Source organism: Octodon degus, unplaced genomic scaffold (assembly GCF_000260255.1).
Source record: "Octodon degus isolate 3935 unplaced genomic scaffold, OctDeg1.0 scaffold00033, whole genome shotgun sequence".
Taxonomy (NCBI): domain Eukaryota; kingdom Metazoa; phylum Chordata; class Mammalia; order Rodentia; family Octodontidae; genus Octodon; species Octodon degus.
This window is the reverse complement of record NW_004524609.1, coordinates 17868874-17881260: the sequence shown is the minus strand read 5'-3', so window position 1 is coordinate 17881260 and position 12387 is coordinate 17868874. Positions and strand designations below refer to the sequence as shown.

General features: G+C 48.1%; 1 pseudogene; it reads right to left on the bottom strand.

The window, feature by feature from the left end:
* Positions 1-7084: 7084 nt before the first annotated feature.
* Positions 7085-7600, bottom strand: LOC101575929 (annotated as a pseudogene).
* Positions 7601-12387: the final 4787 nt, after the last annotated feature.

Here is a 12387-nt window from a genome sequence, read left to right as displayed (position 1 = left end):
GATGGCCTTGCAGGAGATCTAGATCATTCCAGAAGGCCCAGGATGACTTCCCAGAAGATCTCTAGCCTGAGCCCTAAGGGTCAGAAGCTGAAGGAAGGGCACTGAAGAAAGAGGGAACCATCAGTAGAAAAGAAACAGGAAGAATCTTGCAACTGTGTTTTCAGGGCATTCTCAAGCTTCAGGTTTAAGAAGACAGGAGAGATGAGTTGGGGGCCAGATTATAAGAAGCACCTCATGTCATACTGAGGTGTTAGAAACTTCACGTGAAGGCACTGTAGAACCCTTGGGTGGTTTAAACATTACAGTATTACACTTGGTTGTTAGAGAAATCTCTGTCAAAACAAAATGATAGATGACATCAAGAAAGACAAGGCAGATAGCATATCGTAGGAGCCCTGTAAAGTCAGGCAGGCAGGATGTTAGATCTTTTGGAGGTACCCAGAGTGATAATACAGGTCAGATGGGAGGATCAAGGTGAGAGATAATTAAAAAAAATTTTTTTTAATTTATTTATTTATTTTTTTTGGTGGAACCGGGGATTGAACTCAGGCCCTTGCGCTCACCAGGGAAGCACTTATTCCACTGAGCCATCTCCCCAGCCCCCTGGAAGATAATTTTAACTTAGACTGCAGAGGTATATGGGGACTGTTGTATCTGGAGGGTAAGGAAGATGGCAAGTGGTGTGGTCCAGCTTTATCGCTCAGGGTATGGTGAATGGATGATGAGATGGGCTCCCAGGGGGAGAAGGTTGTGCCAGAGGTCTTGGGCAAATGTGTATGTGTCTTACGAGCCTTGGTGTTAAAAATCTATGGAGGGCATCTGGGTACAGAACATAAGATGACAGAGAAGACATGGTGAGGATGTCACTTGGGCAGCAGTCTCAACAGTCTGACTCATCTGGGCTAGGTGACACTGAGCAGCTGGCTTTGGGGGCACAACATTTTCTTTGATTTGGTTCTGCCAAATTGGCAATCTGGTATACGCCAGAGCTAAGGGGGAGAGCTAAGGGGGCGGGGTTCAGATTGCTGGATTTCACTCTGGGGTGGGAGGGAGGATCATTCTTGGGCTTTCGCTCACACAGGTGTCCCTGTGACCCTAATCCTGCAGAGAGATGTTGTGGTAAACTAGGAATGGCATTATATCAGCAGCCAGTAGCTCTCATAAGTGAATGGTTTTCTAGGGCTAGTGCATTCATTCTTGCATCAATTAGGCAGGTATTTGCAAGCAATGGGTGTAGACAAAGCCCTGCAGATCTCCCAGTCTCACGTGGCCAACCCTCTCCTGAGTTGTTCATGGTCTGTACCAGGACAGGAGAAAGATATACAGGATTTCACCTCCTCACTCCACTTTTTCTTTCTCCCATATTTTTTCACCTACTGCTACAGTTTTGTTATAACGAATATCTAGGTGCCCCTCCCCCAATAAAGCCTCATGCACGCATAAGGTGGGGCTTTAAGAAAATGACTACACTGTGGGTGGGTGATGCTGGATTATCAACTGATGGCTTTAGAATAACTCAAGGTGTGGATGATGGATTTACTGGAGAGTGAGAATCTGCCCTGGGTGTGGGTGGCCCTGATCAATAGGTTTATAACTTGACTGCACTGAAAAGAGAAGGAAGAGGGAGGGCTAGCTGCTTCTTGCCTGGCACTGGTGTTTATCTTCTGTGATGCCCCTTTGCTATGGCACCCTGTCTTGCAGCCAGTAGACTATGGACTGAAAAGTCTACAAACTGAGAGCTGAAATAATCTTTACCTTGGCGAGGGAGGTCAGGTATTTTCTACTGAGCTATTTCTCCGGTCCCCAGGGGCCAGGCATTTTGCAACAACAGCAGCAAGAAAGTAACTAAGACAGGTTCAGATATAAAATCTCTCCCCAAAGTCTCTTGTGTTCAGAGGTGGGCTTTTAGAAGGTGATTAGATCAGGGAGCTGCTGTAGTCATCAGTGGAGTACGCCACTAAGGAGCTCCTGGCTGCTGCACTGTTAGGAGGTGGGGATGGAGGGCCAGCCAAATAGCTCAGTGGATTAAAGCCCCTGCAAGCAGGCACAAGGGCCGGGGGATTGATCCCTGGGGTATACTGAGATGGCCATTGAGACTGGACATAGTGGTGCATGCTTGTAATCCCAGCCCTTGGGAGGCTATAAACAAGTGGGTCACTATGAGTCCAATCTAGTAGTGAGACCCTGAACACCCTGTACACCCTTCCCTAAAATACAAAAGAAGAAGAAGAAGAAGAAGAAGAAGAAGAAGAAGAAGAAGAAGAAGAAGAAGAAGAAGAGGAGGTGGGGCTGGTTGGAGGTGGATCACTGGGGTGTGACCTAGAAGGCCATGCTCTTGTTCCCAGCTCTTCTCTTCTCTCTCTGCTTTCTGGCTGCCATGCTGTGAGCAGACTTCTCCACCCGGCCCTTCACCATGGAGCCAAACGTTTCTCCCTGGGAGCCAACCAACTGTTGCCCCAATCCTCTTAAACAGTGAGCTAAAACGAGCCTCTCCTCCTTAGGTCTGTGCAAATTCTGTTCACTGGGACCCTAGAACAGAACAGATGCTGGACAGCCAATAAATATTTCCTTGCTGGATTACTAAATTAGATAAATTGTGATAAATATCATCAGAAAGTTAACATCAAAGGCCTATATGCAAAATCACATCTAGGTACTAGGAATGAAAGGAAGATCAGGGAAAGTTCCATGAAGGATTCAAGGAACCTGGAGAGAGAAGAATAGGGTGTTTTCCTTCTTTCATTCTCTCTTTCTCCCTTCTCTATCTTCATCTTTCTCTCTCACTTTCTCTTTCGGTAGTACAACAGTTATTTTGAGAGTTAAGACAGCAGACAGAAAAGATACCAGAATGTTTGACATTTACAATAGATATTTCCTGAGACCTTTAAGGAGCCCAGTTTTTGGGGTTTTTTAAAAGTTTTTTATTTTTTTTGGCAGAACCAGGGATTGAACTCAGGCCCTTGCGCTTGCCTGGGAAGCGCTTATTCCACTGAACCATCTCCCTGCCCCCCCCTTTTTTTTTGTAAACTTCAATATATAATTGTCACTTTTCTCCTCAAGGAAACCAAAGCATATTTGGTTGTAACTAAACAATGAAAATGAGACTGTTTTGCTCATGGAGTTGCTGAGAAACAAATTATCCCAGTATTGGAAGTGCGAAACAGCAAGCATGGATAGAAGGTACCATTGCAGAGAGTGAGGAACCCAGGAGCAGGCCAGCTGGATGAGTCTCCCCGGAGGCTGCAGCTGCTGGGTCTGTGGTCTGCAGGCTCATGGGGGCCGAAGGATCTGGGCCCAAATGGCTCTGCTGGCTATTGGCAGGTGGCTTCAGTCTCTTGCCACATGTACTTCCCACAGGGCTGCTTCCAAAGTGAGGAGAGGAGACAGAAGAGAGAGAGAAAGAGAGAGAGAGAGAGAGAGAGAGAACTGTGACAGATGCCAAAGCCTTTAACAATGTCAATCAAAATTCAAACAAGAGTTTTTCCAAAATGTAGTGAATTTGTGGATGAACACTAGCGGGAACATACATGGGTGTATCCTAGGAGGCAAAGGAAGACAAAGCATTTTAAAAATAAAATGGGAAGGTCCTGATATCCAAAACGAGGTACTATCACCTCTGTCGTGTGCTACCAGTCACACAGACCAAACTCAGGCATAGTATGGGAAGGGGAGGGCCTAGGGTGTGAACGCCACAAGATAGAGCTCAGAGGGTCTTCCTACAGGCTGGCCGCCATAACAACAAGCTCATGTTGAGAATGCAAATGCAAGGAGCTCCCTACCAATACATACAATTTGAGTTCATGGTTCAGAAGAATTCAAGTTATGACCTATTATGCCCTTTGAGATTCTTACTGAATTGTTAGCAGGGATGGAGGGGTGTGGGGGTGCAGGAGTGGCTAGGGTAGTGGTGGTGTCGACTGTGGATGTCAGATCTGTTGTGACTTCCAGGTGTTTTGGACTTCCTTGCCTTCCTGAGCCCTATTTGCCTTTCTGTAGACCAGTGGGATTGAGCTGTACTGTTAAGAGCTCATCCGGTTCTCATATCCCATTACTCAGAAATTGACTTTTCACATTTGGTCAGTGGATGGCTCTAGAAATATAAAAACGCTTTACAGAGAAGATGAATTTGAATTTGGAAAAATCCCACACTGTTTAGATGGGTTGTACGTGTTCCATGGAGCACAGAGAACTAAGTGCAAAAGATGTATGTGAAATCTGGCAGCAGATACTAGAAGGGTCTGCTGGGATGCAGTACCCAGTTAGGTTAAGTAGGAGAACTACTGGGCTGAGCTGAGTTTGCATGGGGCTCTATAGGTGGTGAGTGGGGCAGAGATGGTTTCATCAAATCCACTGCTCTACCTTGGTGCTTAAGAGTTGGCTATCTAACTGGAGACATTTCCCAGAAGCCCTTGTCTGAGGCCAGGCTAGTTCTGGACAAGGAGATGGAGTAGGTGTGATAAGGCTCACATCCACACCAAGGCCATCGGAAGGCAGTTATACTGTCTCTGGCTCTTTGCCTGGATGCAGAGGGCTCAATAGATGGAAGGGCCTCAAGCTGTAAAGGGCCAGGTTGAGGATGTAGCTCGGTGATAGAGTGCTTGCCTGGCATTCATGAGGTCCTGGGTTATAGCCCCAGAACACACAAGAAGGGAAGGAGAGTGGAGGGGAGGGGAGAAGAGAGGAGGGGAGAGGAACAAAAGGGGAGGGGAGGGGGATGGGCAGAGAAGGGGAGGGGAGGAGAAGAAAAGGGAAGAGAAGAGGAGGAGAGGAAAGAAGAGAAGGGGAAGAGAGGAGAGGAGAAGAGAAGAGAGGAAAGAAGAAAAGAGGTCTTTGCTCCTAAACTATTGAAAAGAGAAAAGAGTAGAGGCCAAGAACCCTAGGTGAGGGGAAAGTGAAGCCACTGAGACTCACAGTCCATTTGTTGCAGCCTCTGTTACTACCCTAACTAATAGTAGCTTTTGTAAAGTTTTTCACTGGGAAATTCTTAGAACAACACAAATGCTACAGGTGGAAGGGTGTAATAATAGGGAAGAGTAACATGGATGGCACAGGGATTAGGAAAGTGCTATGGGGCTCACAACATGATGTAAGAGGAGGAAGCACACGGTCCCTATCCCCAGCTCTGCTTCACAGAAGGGTTCCTAGAAAAGGCAAAAGTAAGGATGGCCTTTTGTTTTGGGCCTATGACTTGCCAGATGATGTTGCACTATGTGCTTTATACACATCTCATTGATATTTTTAGTTCTTGTTTAAATTTTTATCTTGCTATGTTGTACGTATTAAAAATAATTTGAAGTTGCTAGGGTGTAGTGCAGTGGCGGAGCATATCCTTACCATGCCTGAGGCTCTGGGCTCAATTTCTGGTACCCACCCCCACCACCCCGCCAAGAAAAACAAAACTTAAAAACAAACTAATCCATGTGCCTAGTTTAAAAAAGACAGTTACTTACCACAAGTCTGACTCTCCATCCTCTCATTGATTTCTGTTCCCTGATTTCTTTCTTTTTTAAAAAATTAAATAAGTCTTTATTTTGGAATGACTTTAGATGCACTGAAAATTTGCAGACAGTACAAAGGGTTCCCATCCATTCTCCACCTGGCCCCTTCCCTCTCCCATAGCTCACAAATCACCTTTATTCAAAACCAACAGACCAACACCAGTGTAAAATTTACTAAAATCCAGATCAGTTGTACTATGGTCTGGTCCCCTCTCCCACACCTAATGCAAGGTATCACTTAGCACTTAAACCACTGCACTGTGTCTCTTTTCAGTCTTATTCCCAATGGGTAGAAAAACTATTGTCCTTGTTTCCAGGGGGCAGTAAGACCACCTTTTTCTGCAGCCTTCAAGGCTCACAAGCCCCTCTGGAAAGTCCACCTGCCACCCCATCACACTAGCATGGACAATGATGCTCCTGCTTCCCGGTCCCCCCATATATCTCTCCCTAGATCCAGGGTCTGTGTCTCAGGGATCTAGCCTGCAAAGGACAGGGAGGGTGTGACCCTGGGGTTTACCCAGAGACTTTCTCATGAAGGACACACAGCAAATCTGGGTGTCAACTCTGCCTCAAGCTTCCTCCTGTCTAGAGGTGCAATCCGATTTGCACCCCTTGAATCTGGGCAAACTCTTAGAATTTTTCTCTGACCAAAATAATTTGGAAGTGAGATCGTAGAGGCACCACACAGAAGAGAACTATACCACTCCGCTGACAGCCTGGCACCTGCCAGACAAGCACGTGATGCTATGCTAATCCATCTCAGCTGAAGTGACAGATGTCTGTGGCCCCTTGGTGACCTCATGCAAGGCCAGCAAAGTGGCCCAGATCAGCTCAGCACACATTGCCAACCCAGAAACTGTGGGCAGGGCAGAAACTTCTAGTTGTTGAGTTTGGGCGTAGTTACACAGTAACACTGATACACAGTTCCTTTTCTTTTCTGGTGAGAAAAGTTTCTTTCCAGAGCTAGAGAGCCAGTCCCGGGAAACGGAACATGACTGGTGTGCTCAGCCGTGGAATTTCTAATCCCTGCGATGTTAGCTCTCTTCAAAGCTAGGGCAATGGTAGCTAGCTCGGGCCAAGGAGACATAGTGGAAATATATAGGACAGGGTGGGACAGGTTATACTTTCTGATGGAAGTTGACATGTCCAGTGGGTTGACCTTTTCTCTTCCCCCACTCCTTTGTCCCTTGAATTCATACCTGATTCCTGGAGATACTGCAGCCACCTTGTGATCAAAAGGTAACAAGCAACAGGGGCAGAAGGATTTCAGACATAAATCGTATCTCTATTGAGTTATTGAAGCAATAGCATGTTGGCTATTTGTCTCCAGAATTCAGCCTTTCTTTGTTCAAGCCCCTGTCACCTAGGCCTGTGTTTATTTGCAGCTAAGCAGTCCACTTACAGGACAGCGTAAAGATAATGGGAGGTCCTTGTCCTTGGGAATCTCCACATCACCTCCTTGCTCAGGGAGGAGACCCTGAGTCCATTCTCACAGAGGTGGGGACAAAGGCTCCCACATTACTTAGCACGAGTCCCAGGCCTAGCAGCTAGTAAAAAGGTGTTGAGAGTCAGACCCCACCCCCATGTGCAGAGGGATGCCCCTGCTTGCCCTTCTGTGTGGCCCGCCTGCTGGGGGCCAGGTGTCTCTTCCTGGACGTGGCAGCGGCAGGTGCCAAGGAAGCTGCTACTGCAGAGACGGTGTGGACGCACCCAGTTACACCCGGAGGTCGGACAGCATGGACTGCACCAGCTTGGCAGGAGAGGTCTCATGCTGCAGCTGTTGGTAGACTGTGTAGTGGTGGCAGCTCCCAAAGGAGTAGTAGTAGTCACCACCCTGGGCCCCTTTGATCCAGAGGACGTTGATGGGTGGCATGCTGTCTGGGTTCTCCTGGATCGCATCCACCAGGCTCTGTACCTTGGCTGGGTCCAGCGCTGACAGCAGCCATCAGATGAGCATGTTCATCGGCACATTGTGTCCCATGGCGATGCAGCCCAGGTGGATGCTACTGAGTGCCACTGCCACTGCTTGCCCCAGGCCGCCCCCCACTGGGAATCCCCTCCCTGCCTGCATGGCCCAACGCCCTGCCTGCTCGCAGGCCCATCCAGTAGCTGTCCTCTGCTTTTTATTTATTTATTTATTTATTTGTGTGTGTGTGTGTGTGTGTGTGTGTGTGTGGCCAGCTCAGTCCACCAGGGGGCGGGGCTGACTGGCATGTGGTGCTGGGGGATTGAACCGTGGTCCCTGTGCTTTGCTAAGCCTGCTCCAAGTAGGTGCCCTAGACCACCGAGCCATCTCACCAGCCCCAACAAAGTGTGTACACTATGATGATTTTTTTTTTTTTTTTTCCCTGTGGAACCGGGGTTTTGAACTCAGGCCCTTGTGCTTGCCAGGCAAGCACTTATTCTACTGAGCCATTTCCCCGGCTCTGTTCTCTGCTTTCTAACCACTTGCAAGTTCTTTGTTTCTTCTGCTGTTTAGGTTCGCTTTTTTTTTTTTTTTTTTTAGCCAGCTCAGTTGACTGGGCTGGCTCAGTATGTAGTGCTGGGGATCGAACAGCAGTCCTGCCTAAGCTTGCCTAAGCAGGCGTTTTAGACCGCTGAGCTGTCTCATCAGCCCCTACCTTCTCATTTCTGAATAACACACTTATACTCTTCTTTCTTAATTTTTGCATTCTAACATCACAACTTCCTACTTTATTTTTTTCTTTTTGGCAGAACAGGGGCTTGAACTCAGGCCTTTGCACTTGCCAGGGAAGCACTTATTCCACTGAGCCATCTCCCCTGCCCAACAACTTCCTCCTTTCGAGGATGAGACTCTGGCTCCTCCGCATCAGCCTGAGCTTCCCTGCCCTCGGTTATCATTTCAACATCAGGTCGGGGGCTGAATTTTCTAGACAGATAACCTCAAAACACATAGCCGTAGTCAGAATAATACATGGATTTCCCCCAGAGGGTGAGAAGGAAGTAAAACTAGCAGCACAGGTTTCAACTAGGGGACGGGGAGTCCCCAGGCTGAGTTAGAAGTTACTGTAGCATGCAGCACAAAGCCACTAAAACTCTCAGGTAAGACTGATGTGTGGGGGTCCCCAGCTGTAATTCCAGCACCAAGGGAGGCTGAGGCAGTAGGATCACAAGTCTGGGCTCAGCCAGAGCAATTTAAGAGACTTAGTGAGACCCTGGCTCAAAACAGCGAAAGATTGGGGCTCTAGGTCAGCACGAAGCCCCTGGATTCAATCTCCAGTGCTGGAAACAGCAACACCAGACCTCTTATGTGATGAGGTGACATGATCAAAGCTGCATTTGGGGATGATTGTCTAGGCAGCACCCCTGGAGGATGGGTCACATGACTGTGCACACACTTGATCATTCATCTGTTCTTTCAGTTTACCAACTTTCTTCTGTTTTCTTTCTTTTCTTTTTAATGTATTTGGTACAAGGTCTCACTACACAGCACAGACTCACAATGATCTTCCTGTTTTCAGCCTCCGCAGCACTGGGATTACAGGCGTGTGCCACCACGCTGGGACTTGGTTGCTGGCTCAGCGAGCCCTGTGGGGCAGGGCCGGGGTGGCATGCAGTGCCACCGAGGATGGAACCCTGGTCCCTGCACTTGCCTATGCAGGCACTTAGTCCACTAAGCTATTTCACCAACCCTTGCACTTCTCTTTTCATCTGAGCCCTGGTTGCTGCCTGTCTTTCCCACTAGCCCAGGCTGTTACCGCTTTCATGGTTTTTCTGTTCCGGCACTGGAGACATTTAAAAAATAATCATTGAAAGAAGGAAAGACAGATGATGGCAGTATGGAGGTTAGTAGGATAAAGGCCATGATGGAAGAGTGGGGGGCACTGTAGAAAGACATAGTCTTGACTATTCATTGGAGGACAGGGCATCAGGGGATCAGAGTAACTCTGGATAATGAACCCAAGTGAAGAAAGGTTCCAGGAGCAGCAGTAGGGGGCTTCGAGGGGGACTGGTTTATAGTCAGGCTATGGTTCATTTTTAATAATATCAGATTAAACAAACCACACATCAACTTCCGTCTGTTAATAAGGTCTGCCCAAGGGAGCCTCAATCCGCTTTTGCCCAGGATATTTTCTCTCTTTGTTGTCCCAGGTGGTGTGATGTTAAGCTCAGATGCCTTCTATGTTCCAACTGGGGCTGGATTCCCACTGCGTTCCTCTTGGCTGCTTTATGAGGTATCCAACTGAGTGTACATGAGCACAGCCATGCCAGACTTGTTCTCTGTCATGCCCCCAGTATGTGGTGCATAGCAGGGACCCAATACTGCACATATTTATGGCATAGATGAGAGAGGTCCTGTATCAAGTATTACTGGATTCTCTCTGTCCATGGTTTACACGTGTGGGAGGCTTTATCAAGATGATGTTGGGACCCAAAGGGAGGCATATGTCAGGGGAACAAGTCAGGGACCAGGGTTCTAGGCTCATAGCTCTGGGTATGTAAAGAGAAGGAAGGTAGATTGAGCAAAGAAAGCAGATTGTTTTCAGTAGTTTGGGGGATGAAAATGGTTCTGATCTCAGTTGAATAATCAGAGGGGCAGCACCAAAGAGTGGTTTATGGCAGTTGCTCAAGCCCCAGACGTTAGCAAGGTGATGTACTAGGGGTGAAGGAGGATTTCACTGGAGCTTCTCACGGTGCGTGATAATGCCCTAGGCTGTGTGTATCCACCTGGGACAGGCCTTGCTCTGAGACCACCAAGTGGTGCCTTGTGGCAACATTCAAAATTGCTTCTGACCCACGGGCTTGAGTTTGGAAAACACGACTGACCTGGGAGCGATCATTGAAATTGATCACATTTTCAGGGAGGTGTTAAGGGCCAGTGCCCCTTGGAGAAGAGCAGAGTGGGGATTCTAGCATCTTCCTGCAGGGGGATCATCTTGGGTTCCCTAGCCACCTGGTCCTTGCAGAGTCCATTTGTGTTGATCTCCAGAGACCAAAATGTGTATTTCCTGGCACCAGGGCACACATGTGTGGTGACTGCCAGAAGTAGGAGAAAGAAAAACCCCAAACCTGGTGACATACAAAGGTTGCCAGACCTCTAAATTTGGCATCTGGTGTGATCCGGAGTCAGCTAGCCATGCTGGGTGTTCATCTCAAGTAGCCTGGGCAGGGTTCCCAGTTGCCAGTTGTCAGATCATGGGAATAATGTGACATTGGGACAAGGAGAGGCAAGATAACAAAATCCCTGCTCTGTCTTCTCACCATAGCAACTGCTTGTTTATTTTTGTTTATTTTATCCTCTGCAGCCATAAAACAATATAACACTCTATGAAATAATGTAGAAAATACAGAAGATGGAAAGAACAATCTCACATTGTCCGACTCTTTGATGAAGCCTATACTGACACTGAGAAGTATTTCTGCGTTGGGGAGAGAGCTCGGCAGCATAAGCGCCTGCCTGTCCAGCACCAGGTCCTGAGTTCGATCCCTGGTACTGCATGCCAACCCCAGAAACCCGGGTGCATCATGTGGGCCCTGGAACTGGGCATGGTGGTGCACACCTGTAATCCCAGTGCTGGGAAGGCTAAGACAGGAAGAACACTACGAGTCCAAGCTGCATAGTGAGGCCCTGTATCAAATAAATGAATAAATAAAAATTAATAAAAGAAAAGAAAAAGCATCTCCTTTGGTGTTGCAACACCCATTCAACAGTTGAAATTTACTCCCCAAAAGCAGGTTTCATTTTAGGGTTTTTTTTTTTTTGTATTTTGGGGAAGGGTCTACAGGGTGTTCAGGGTCTCACTACTAGATAGGACTTGTAGTGATCTGCTTGTTTATAGCCTCCCAAGAGGTGGGATTATAGGCATGCTCCACCACACCCGGTCTTAATTGCCATCTTAGGGCGCCCCAGGGGTGAGGCCAGCAGGGCAGGCCTGGGGATTGAACCCCCAGCCCCTGTGCTTTAATCTGCTGAGCGATTTGGCCAGCCCTAGGTATTGGTTTTTATGTAAGAGCTGTGTCTATCGGAAAATCCTTATTTCTATTCACCTTCTGTCTGGATGTAGGCAAGACAACTGGGTCAGCTGTCTCGAAGGAAGTCAAGCTAAAGCTGCTCTGCTGTTGCTGTGGGGGCTGGGGTCCTGCCACTGAGCAGAGGTTTTTCTGGGATTCATGGTACCGCGCTCCCTGTTTCCAGGAAGGTCTGGTGTCACCTCTGTATCTGACCCCATAGCGGTGCTAGATTCCCTGGACAGAAGCAGGCAGGATTCCGCTGCAGAGCAGGACACCTCCACAGGCCTGGTTCTTCAGTTGCCCCTACAGCACCCCACTTTCTTCCCAGGTCCTCAGTGAGGAGGTGACGCTGGTCCTCAGGGACAGCACACTACAGGGAGGGCACAGGCCTTGAGTAGTCCAGGTCAACAGGGTGGCTGCCAGTGGATTAAACAAACCACGCATCAAGTGGGAGGGTGGCAGTGCCACAGGAGCCCTGGTAGGGTCCCATTGGTCCAGCTGCTCATATGTCCTGCTGAACAGGAGAAAATGGGTCTCCACACCCCGTAAGTGACCAGCTGGGGCTCCTCTGTGACCTGTGTCCAAAGATCTACGATGCTTCCCAGTACTGTCAGGGCACAACCAGGCTTTGTGTGTTGGGGTCAAACATTGCTCCTAATTGACAGCACAGACAATGGGCCACTGTGTTTGTTCCCAGAAGACAGCCCAGCTCTGCAGCAATGACACGTGTTTCAATGTGCAAAAAAGAAAAAAAAAAAAAAATGGCAGAGCCTGACATTTCAGCACAATCCTCTTCAGAGAATTCTCTCCTTATCACCAAAAGACCTTGCTACACGTCATCCAGTGCTGTGTCACCATTTCTCCTGACCAGCAACTCAGGGCCGCTCTGTATGATCCTGTGAGCAGAGCAGACCGC